Below are 11,254 nucleotides of genomic sequence, written 5' to 3' on the forward strand. Positions count from 1 at the left end.
TTCGTTGTGGTGACAGCTGGATGTTCCTAAGGAACCTTTTACAAAAAGGCAAAATTACAACATTATGGGAGCCACTCTCCTTGTGATCATAGTCCTATCAGGTAGATATCAATCTAATTCATTTTCTGACATAGAATACGTCAATATAAATTTTGGGAACGATCATTCCATTCATTTTTATTTCTTTTTATTCGACACCAAAATGTTTCATGAACATTTTTCCGTATTAAGTGCTCCGAACTACAAATTATGGTACCTTTACTTTGTTTTGCCATTTCCATATTGGTATTACCCTCATTAACCACCATATCAGGACGTGGTTGTTTTCTTTGATTAAGACAGACATTGCATTCATCGTCAGAGGAATAATACTAAACATGTACATCACCTTTTTCCCAGAAATATAATATAAACGTAGATTAATAAATAAAAAAAAAACCCACAGAGAATACTGAATCGTAATTGAGCACTTTTTCTTTTGCCGAAATACATTATTCTCTTTGGATTGACGTTGTACATTGAATAATCATCTCTGAGATGCACAAAACATTCTTGCATCTACCAATGGATGACTCTCTAAGACAACAATAAATACTATAAGCAAAAAAAGAAATGTAGGCATCATATAGGTGCATTAGGATACATGTTCATTATTTTAGAATCTCTCTACCCGTTCGTGAATTCAGGCGCCATTTGCGCAGAGTCCAGCATGGCACACGGCTCACAAAGAGGTTTCCTACGATGGAAGAGACCTAAACAGTGCCATCAGCCGCTGAGGTTGTGCGGAAATGAGAGCGTCCAGATTTCACCAAGTAATGGTTTGTTCACCATTTTCCCAAAGTTATTCCACACAAGACTTGAACAGTTAGGCTACTTCACTGAGTAGAGTGTTCAGTTATTTCTCACGAAATGATAGAAGCAAATCCATTCTGCGGCTGAATATACACACAAAAAAAAAAAATAGAGTGAACAAATATTTAATAGTTGTACTTTACAAGATATCAAACTAAATTTCTCTTCACGTAATATTCAATTTCCGACCCTGTACATTTTGAAACATTTGACAAGTATAAACTGATTGGAATAATTAAGTCTTAACCAATGGAATTATCACTGACCTACACAAGTAGAGCTTAAGACCATGTTAATTACACCCATGAAAGCAACGACAATTTTTATATGAAAAAAAACCCCACAGATTACGCTGACACACTCCAACATAAATGCGCACATACGCACACAGTATCATCAGCATCGTCATCATCATCATCGTCATCACCGTCATCATCATCATCATTATCATGATCAATAATATGTGACAAAACCAACACAAATTCGAAAGACCTGGACTTCTAATTAAGCGCATCAGATTTTAAAAAAGCAGACTATAGGATTAAAAATGATGTATAACTCCAATAAAATCGAATTTCATTAGTTCATAATCAAAAATCTTGTATAGAATTCAATTCAGATATAAATAATACTATGGAAAGAAAACACACACTCTGGAAACTGTGAACTTAGAAAAGAGGCTCTGAAGTATACAGGGTCTAGTCAAGCGCTTAATCTTTACCAAGCCGTGATGTCTGTATGATGAATGGGACAAAAAGCTGGATGTAAACCACTGAAACAACAGCAATGAAGGGATTATTAGATTAAATTAGATTCTATTGACACATCTTGTCCATGATTAATGCCAACTTTCAAATCACTAGCATTATCTCTTCAAAAGTTATTAGACTTGAAAGTGTAAGAGTGTGCAAAGTATTTTCAAGAAATGAAAAGGGGCCTCAAATACCTCATTCACATTACTCAACAAGATGAGGGGTTGCAGAAAATAACTGCTGATTACACACTTTCCTATTCATTTTTATGATCCAAAAATTTAGCATAAATTTGAAGAATAGCTCTTTCAGAAAACAAGATAAACTAAAAATTAAATTGGGTGACCCGTTTCACCTTTTTTGAGTCCTCGCGTGAAATCAAGGGGAGCGACTTTTTTTGGTTTTGTGATACACTGTCACACTTTGATCTACACGAGCCAGTACCGGAAGGTTTGTAATTATTATCCTGCTCTTTCGACTTACACCTAAGCTCGTGCTCTTGGGCAACAGCTGTCACGGATGCCGATCTTCTCTTTGGGACGAGCGGAAGTCAAAGAGCTGATGAAGTTCCGACCACGCCCTCTGATAAGTCTTTAGGTGAGAACCTTGTATCCCTAACTATTGGCATAAGAAATTACACACACAAACGAACATGCACACATAAAAAAAAAATAAAGAGTAATAGATCATGACGTACGAGATAATGTATTCAACAGTTTGTATGACTTGTTTTTGTTTTCAAACAAGGTATCACATTCTATTACGTAATATTAGTTATTATAAAAAAGGGCAGGCATTAAACTCTCAATACGATGCAGAGGATGATATCATCTTAGTTTTCAATCTTGGTCGAAGATTGTGAACATAGTCCATAGTTACCACATACATAGGCCTACGGAACATACCCCGTACATTATGGAAAAGAAACAGAACCCACGGAGATGATAGTGATGGTAGCTGGGGCTTCGGCAAAAGAATATTAAAGTAGAAGATAATTGAAAGAGGCAAATAATACCAGGCTGTTATGAACATTATGACTATACTAAAAATCCGTATCTGGTGACTTTTGATTACTAGGTCACACATTGTCATGATTGTACTTCGTGTATTGGTAGTTAATCATAATATGACAAACGTTTATGTATACATGACTCCCATTTATATCATGTCTCTATTATATTCAGAGAAAATGCAGAGTCAAGTGTGAGAAGTAAAGAGAGCTGAAAAGCTCCTAGAATTTGACGAGTGTTTCATGATAATGTAAAAAGCCATTTATCCCGGTAATTATGCTCATAAACATTCGACGACTTTGCATTTCTTAAGATTAAGTCAGCAAAAGAACATTATAGAAAAAAGGGTAAGCGTGCTTTCCTTGAGGTTATCTTTTGCCAAATTACTTACTTTACAACCACTTACGTTGCTGTTTAAGACAAAAATAACATTGTAACTAACGCGAAGGGAGGAAATGTCACGAGAAAAATAAACAATCGACGTCGCAGAATCTAGAATCTTACTTCAGTACGTATACACATTACTTTCTTTATTCAGTGCATATTAACTACAAAGACCCACAACCCTGCAAAAAGTAATAATAATAATAGAACCAAATGTACATCAACCATGCTGGCAGTATATGTAGCTTTAATGAAAAGATCTTCTCATGAAATAAAGAGAGAGAGAGAGAGAGAGAGAGACTGATGTAGGGTTTGGCTACGATGAGAGACTAACAGTATCTTTCGGTGGTCTCAACATTCCCAGGTTCGATGTGCTGGCTGCTGGATGTTCTTGAGAAACCTTTCACAAGAAGGCAAGTCACAAGATTATGGCGTCGATTCTCCTTGTGATCATAATTCTATCAGGTAAGTATTAACTGTTTACTTTTTCTGACATACATAGAATATGTCACTAAATTTTGGGAGCTATCATTCTATTCTATTTCCTTTTTCTTCGACAGCAAATGTTTCATTAACACTTTCCTTATTAACTGCTCCCAAATACAAATGAAGACCTGAATATAAGAACGACCCAAGTCAAATTTTGGGCCAAATTCAGTTTGACATGGGAAATTGTAGCTTATGCATGGACTCATCTTGTGTATAAATGAAAAGTGCCTGAAATGAATGATTTAAATCTTATATTAATGTAATAGTCAAGGCGCTAATTCCTGTAAGAGGCTTAATTAAGGAATTCGTTCAACCCACCCCGCAGAAAAGGTTTGACCAGACAAGGTGGTAGATGGGACCACTATGAACATCCCCAGGTAGTATGTGGTTCCAAATTGTGGTGTCAGTAGAATTTTACTGGCCACTTTTCATCATGATTTGTTGGAACAAACGTAAAAGAGTCTGCGCACGCCAAGACTATTACACGCACCACTAGCACTGCTACAGGCGCCAGTGCCAGTGCTGCGTGTAGTAGTCTTAGAGCGCATATACTTTTTCTTCGATAAACAAGGGTTTCACGCCAAGCTGGGTTCGGTGTAGTGTAGTTTCTAGCCGTTTTTATTTCGTCTTTATTTCAAGAGTTCAAGCAAGCCGAGTGAGAGCGCATACCCGGTGATTGTGACGACCGAATCGCAATCACTGGGTGTGTGCTCTCACTCCACTTAGCGCAATACAGCGGGCTTCTGCATAATACACAAGCTGCAACTCAGAGAAATAAAGACGAAAAGACGGCTAGAAATTAAGACTAGGGTCGGTAAACGCTTTTCGCTATTTGGGGCACTGAAAACGACAAACTCACACAGTTTTTGCATTTATTCCACGAAGAATTCATCAAAACTGCATAAAACTATATATGTGACCGTGCACCTCAAAACAAACATAAAGTCGCACACACTGATTTTGCGTGAGAACTGAAAGTAAGTGAAATGGGTCAACCTAGCCGAACTTGACTTTTTCATATTTTCTGAAAGAGCGGGTCTTCTTTTACATTATGCTAAAATTTGGTATCATAAAACGGGCAGCAAAGTGTTTTTTTTTAATCAGTTTATCTCGAACATTTTTGGTAAAATAGTGTGTCTTTAGAGTCCCTTTTTCATTTCTGAAAAAAATTGTCCACACTCTTCACTTTCAACTTTTATAACTTTTGAAAGGATAGTGTTACTGCTTTGAAAGTTGGCATTGATTATGGACAGAATGTGTTAATGAGGCATGCCTAATTTCAATTCAATCTGATAATCCCTTCATTGTTGCTACTCTGGTGGTTTACTTCCTGTTTTTTGTCCCATTCATCGCCCAGCCAGCACGGTTTGGTAAAGATTAAGCGCTTGAATAGACACTGTACTTCAGAGCCTCTTTTCTCAGTTCACACTTTTCCTGGGTTTGTGCTTTCTTTCCAATATTTAGATAGGTTAGGAGAGTCCATTTGATTTGGGTTATACATCATTTTAAAGCTTAAAGTCTGCTCTTTCAGAATATGGTCTTAACTAAACATTCATGTCGGGCGACTTTTTGTTTGTTTTGAAGTGCAGGGTCACATATGTACATGTTGCTAGAGATGTCATCCATACAGTGGGATTCATTGTAAGTTATAATATTGTGCATGTTTACCATGGTAACCGGATGCCTAAAGGTGACTGGTAACCCCCAAAATGCCTCCTGCTGCTGCAAACATTGTTTTTTTTTCTTATAGATGCAATAAAAAAAACACACACACTTTTTTATTGATTTTCATTAAAAAAGTTTTCCCTGTTGCCATGGCAACCAGTTTTATCCAATCAGAATTTAGGTGTCAATAACTCAAAAACTAAAGCCCATAATTTCAAAAAGCTAAATAAGCATGTCCTTCCTTCTGCATAAAGTGTACGACATATATGTGAAGAATATTTTGAAGCATTCTTAAGTTACAGCAAAATTTGTAAGCAAAGGCATGATAAACGGCCATTGAAAGAAAAATATCATTTTCGAATAGTAAAATGCATGCAAAATAAGTTGCATCCGTCGTACTTTCAACACAAATTTGACCTCAAAGCATAGGCAAATGTATGATAGTTTTTAACTAGAAATGTCGCTACAGCGACTGGTTATACCCCCGCCAAACAACATTTCATAAGCTTTGGTCAAAACAACATTTGATAAGCTTTGGTCAAAAAACTGAGGAAGTAGTTAAATCCGCAAGATCTTTCCTTGATCTTCTGCCATTAATATGCCGTTACCATGGCAACGTACTTTCGGGTACTGTCGAAAAATGCGTCTTGCACATCTACATTCAAAGGCACACATCTGTACCAAGTTTCATGAAAATTGGACAAAAACTGAGGAAATAGTTTGCAACACAAAATTTTCCATCATTTTGGCTCATAATATGTGAGCTGTTACCATGGCAACATACTTTTTGTCACTGTCAAGAAATGTGTCATGCTGACCTATATCCTAAGACAAACATTCAATATGAATTCCATGAGAACTGGAAGAACACTGATGAAGCAGTTTTGCCATGAAGCATTTTGCCCTATATTTTACCAATAACATGCCGTTACCATGGCAACGCACTTTTTGCCACTGCGGAAATATGTGTCGTGCACATTAACATATTCAGATGAACATCTGTACCTAATTTCATAAAAAATTGATCAAAAACTGTGGGAGGAGTTCGCGACGCAAGATTTGTACCCATTTTTGCCCATAATATGCCGTTATCATGGCAACGTACTTTTGGGTACTGTCAAAAAATACGTCTTGCACATCTACAACCCAAGGCACACATCTGTGCCAAGTTTTATGGGAATCGGTTGAAAACTGAGGAAGTAGTTCGCGACGCAAGATTTGTACCCATTTTTGCCCATAATATGCCGTTACCATGGCAACGTACTTTTGGGTACTGTCAAAAAATACGTCTTGCACATCTACAACCCAAAGCACACATCTGTGCCAAGTTTTATGGGAATCGGTTGAAAACTGAGGAAGTAGTTCGCGACGCAAGATTTGCAACGGACCGACCGCCCGACCGCCCGACCGCCCGACCGCCCGACCGACCGTCCGCTGATTCCTATATACCCCCTTCAAACTTCGTTTGGCGGGGGTATAATAATGTATGGACACACATTTCCCTTAAAAATAAGATGAATACAGAAAGCAAAGCCAATATTCTATAGTAGCTCTTTCGAGTATTTACAGAGCGATGGTTGTTCAAAACAATCCTGGAAAAGAGCAGAGGAAAGCATTTGATTGCTTATGTTCTTAAAGGAAGTTTATTCAAGAATACCGATAAATTCCTTTCTAAAGAAGGAATATACACGTGCGCTGGATTATCCATCAAAGAATTAAGTGTACTTTTGTGTTCGTTAGCTATTGTAATATATATATATATATATATATATATATATATATATATATATATATATAGAATGAAATGACATATCATGATATGTAAATTTTATTCAAAAAGTGCAGTAATGAATTAATGCTGAGGAGAGAATGAGGGACAAATCTTGGGCGTCTTTTCCCTTTTTATCCAGACTAATTTTGCAGTGTAGAGCTCATCTTCAATGAGTGATGTGCACGAAAGGCAAAAGAAACAAACCTGTCTAAATTCCAGATATTTTTGGGAGTTACCAATCACCTGTAGGCATCCGGTTACCATGGTAACCATGCACAATATCTTACCTTACAATGTATCCCATTGTATTGCTGACATCTCTAGCAATATGCACATATATAGTTTTAAGGCGATTCGATGAATCCTTCGTGAAATAAATGCAAAAACTGTGATAATTTTGTCATTTTCAGTGCCCCAATAGCAACAAGCGTTACCGACCCTAGTCCTAATTTCTAGCTGTTTTTTCGCTTTTATTTCTCTGAGTTACAGTTTGTGTATTGTGCAGAAGCCCGCTGTATTGCGCTAAGCCGAGTGAGGGTGCATGCTCAATGATTGCCACCAAAAACGGTTCGGGCGTCACAATCGCTGGGTATGCACTCTCACTTGGCTTGCTTTAACTCGGAGAAATAAAGACGAAATAAAAACGTCTGGAAACTACACTACACCGACCCCAGCTTATCGTGAAAAGTTAGTTTGCAGGCAAAAACCGATGTTTGTCGCGGAAAAAGTCTTTGTACACTAAGACTATAACACGCACCACTGGCATTGGGGCCTGTAGCAGTGCTAGTGGTACGTGTAGTAGTCTTAGTATGCGCAGACGCTTCCTCGAAGAATATGGTCATGTCGCAACTAAAATGGCCTGTAAAATTTCATTGATACCACAATTTGATATCACATACTACCTAGCGGTGTTCCAGAGGGTCCAACCGACCACCCCATGCAGTCAAACCTTTCCTGCGGGGTGGGTTGAACGAAGTCATTTTTTCTGGGTCGCTGCGCCTGGACTATAAGAATGAAGGACTTGGGTCATTCTTACATTCATATTATAGCGCCCTCTCTCATCCTTCTCTCATCTATATAGCAGAATATCATGTATATGAATCAAAGAACGACCCAAGTCCATCACACAAAATGGCCTCTCCACAATTAACGTAAATATTAATTGTCATAATAATATATGTTCTAATATGTATATACAATGTTGCCTTCCCCTTACAGTTAAATAGAATATTATTGGACAAATAAAAAAGATATGAAGTTTTTTTAAGTTTACTCGAGATGGTCTTTCATGGACTTGGGTCGTTCTTATATTCAGATACTCAAATGATGGTATCTTTATTTGGTTTTGCCATTTCCATATTGGTATTACCCCCGTCAACCACCCAGTACGTGGTTGTTTCTTTTATCAAGGGGGCCAGTCTGGTAATTATTTTTTTTAATTTTTTTTTAGTTTTATGTTTTATGATGGTTTGATATATGCTCTACAACATCCAGTTGTTATTTTTGTGATATGAAAATTGTTTAGCTGCATTTCGGGGCAAAGAAAATGTAAGATCAAGCTAAAAATGAAACAAGAAATGGATATTTTGGAACCGGAAGTGCACATTTTTGGTCAAAAATGAAAAAAAAAAATCTGATCAAAATTGACCCAGATTCAGTGATTCTGTGATCAGACTAAGATGAGAGCTGATCTGTGTGCTGCCCTCTCTTGGTATATATGGGTAGACCTTTGTTTTTATACTGCTATGATGGCTCCCTCAATGATGGAGTAATCTTGCACCGCTGAACTGGCAATTTTACCTGCATTTTACATCATTCTAGATCATTTTTTTTTGAAAAGTGACTTTTGAATAGGTAAGATGCCAAGAAAAGGAATGGAGAAGGTTTTCAAAGGAGTCACAAGCTGGAAAAGGGGGAAAAATAAACCTAATTTGGTGGAGATGGCTTCTAATAGTGATTACAATACAGCTGTATCAAGTGACCTGCCAGTTGACCCCATCGTTGTACATGTGGAAACTGACTGGTGGAATTCATTCACTTCCATGTAATTTAGGGGGAAAATGAATCAAAATATGATGACATCTAGTTCAAATTGTTATATATAACTGTCATAATGTTGACATTGATACAACTTGTCAAATGAAGACCCCAGGGGTAGTTGGAAGTAACAAAATGATAAAAAAAATATTCGTTTTAACAACTTTTTTAATGTTTTCCTTGATAAAAATGCTTATTATCTCAAAAGTCTAAAATTTTGGACAAAAAGTACTAAAACTTGAAAAGTAATGATCATATTTACCTAAAACTTGGCAGGAATATTTGTTTCTACACAACAAACAATCATATGTGGGGTTATTTGTACAGGTACTCCACAAGCAAAGTTATTAACACAGATCAAGTCAATTTCTTTTTTTTTTCTTTAAGATATTATAATTATATGTATTAATGATGAAAATTATGCCAATGGTCTCGCAGATTTGTTAAACATACCATGTGGTATCAAATTCAGTGTATATACACAATTGAGATAGTGTAAGTACAGTTTGAGAAGGAGTGTGAAGACTATGCACTACAATTTGTCGTAAATATTAATGACCTTCAGAAATTTGCATGTAATTTGCATATATAATGATATAATTACAAATCAAGAAGATTTAGATTCTTCATTGTCTAATCTTTCTAGATAGATATAGTTTGCAAGAGTTTACTTCTCTAGGTAAAGATATATTCCAAATTCTTTAATGCCATGAGATTCCTACCATTTTCCCAGACTGGCCCCCTTAAGACAGACATTGCATTCATTGCCAGAAGAATAATAATAAACATAAACATCAGTGTACTTTCCCGGGAATATAATATAACTGCAGATTAATAATAAGAAAACAACACAGAGAATACTGAACCGATTCAACCATATTCACCGAGCGCTTTTTTTTAAGCTAAAATACATTATTTTCTTAAGTTTGAAGCTGTACAATGTACAACCATCTCTGCAAGATGCATAAAAGTGTCTTGCACGTTAAAGGTAGGGAATCCCATTTGCATGCCTTAAATGAAGAGTTGTATAAATACAGTGGTATGTTGAAGAGAGTATCATTTTAGAAACTCCCATAAAGTATTGAAAGTGGAAGGTAACATTTAGTACATTTTTATTGACCGTTAGATTTTGAATTGAATTTTTTTCGGGGCTCACCGTAAATTCCAGTACATTACTAGGCTAGCTTTGCAGACCCATGCACTGCATGTGTGTCCATCACGTATATTTTGTAAAGAAAGTTCATCAAAACTTACAAACATTTCTATATACATTCTTGCCACGCACTCTATATGTTATTACATCAGCTTTTATACTTTTAGATTTGTGTTTATAGATAAAAAATACAGAAGACTACAACAAAAAGGCTTAAGTGTGGCTGACACACAGAACTACTGAGTAGTTGAGTTTTGTGCATTATTCAAATTGTAGATAACTGTTGACTTCCAAATTTCTCAGCAGTGGCCTAAACAAGTCCCCTGAGGTTCATATTTAATGTTTTGCTGCATTTTGGGAGGTCTGTAAAAGGTATCCCCAACCTTTAATTGACTCTCTAGACAACAATAAATACTATAAACAATAAAGATATATGCGTCATATAGGTGCATTATAATACATGTTCATTATTTTAGAATCTCTCTACCCATTCCTGAATTCAGGCGCCATTTGCGTAGAGTCGTCCTCTTGCCGCCTGTAACAATGCAGCATGAGACATAGCCTTTTGGCAAGGCCTCGTGGCTGAAAAAGAGACTAACTGCGAGAGAACGGGTGAACGCGAGACCGAGCAGCCCGTTTCTCGCAGAGCTCGGTGTGGCGAGTTAGTCTCAATCTTCAGCCACGAGGCCTTGCCAAAAGGCTATGAGACACGACCAACGGCGTAAATCCGTGCTGAGGAACGGGGGGGGGGGGGGGGGGGGTGATCGGCGATAGTCACCATCACCACGATTACAGCCAGTGGCGTACCGTGGATCAAGACATGGGGTGGGGGGGGGGGGCACCTCGTGGAATTTTGAGGGTGTGTATGCTTGTGCGTGAGTGCGTGTGTATGTGTGTGTGCGTGTATGTGCGTGTGCTGTCAGTCTGCAAACTTATTGTGGGAAATGTGATACATTCCACAGCGCAGTCATTGAGCAACATTGTAAGTTTTCCTTACGGATTATGGAATGACGGTGTGAAACGACAAAATACCGGCAGCAACATCAGGAGAATAGCATAAAGATAAATGACAAAAAACGTCAAAATCTCAGGGGACATTGCTTCGGTGACATTTTATGTTCCACCAATAGTTAGTCAAGTA

Source organism: Diadema antillarum, unplaced genomic scaffold (assembly GCF_040938485.1).
Source record: "Diadema antillarum isolate AM-2024a unplaced genomic scaffold, OU_Dant_1.0 scf00000150, whole genome shotgun sequence".
Classification (NCBI taxonomy): domain Eukaryota; kingdom Metazoa; phylum Echinodermata; class Echinoidea; order Diadematoida; family Diadematidae; genus Diadema; species Diadema antillarum.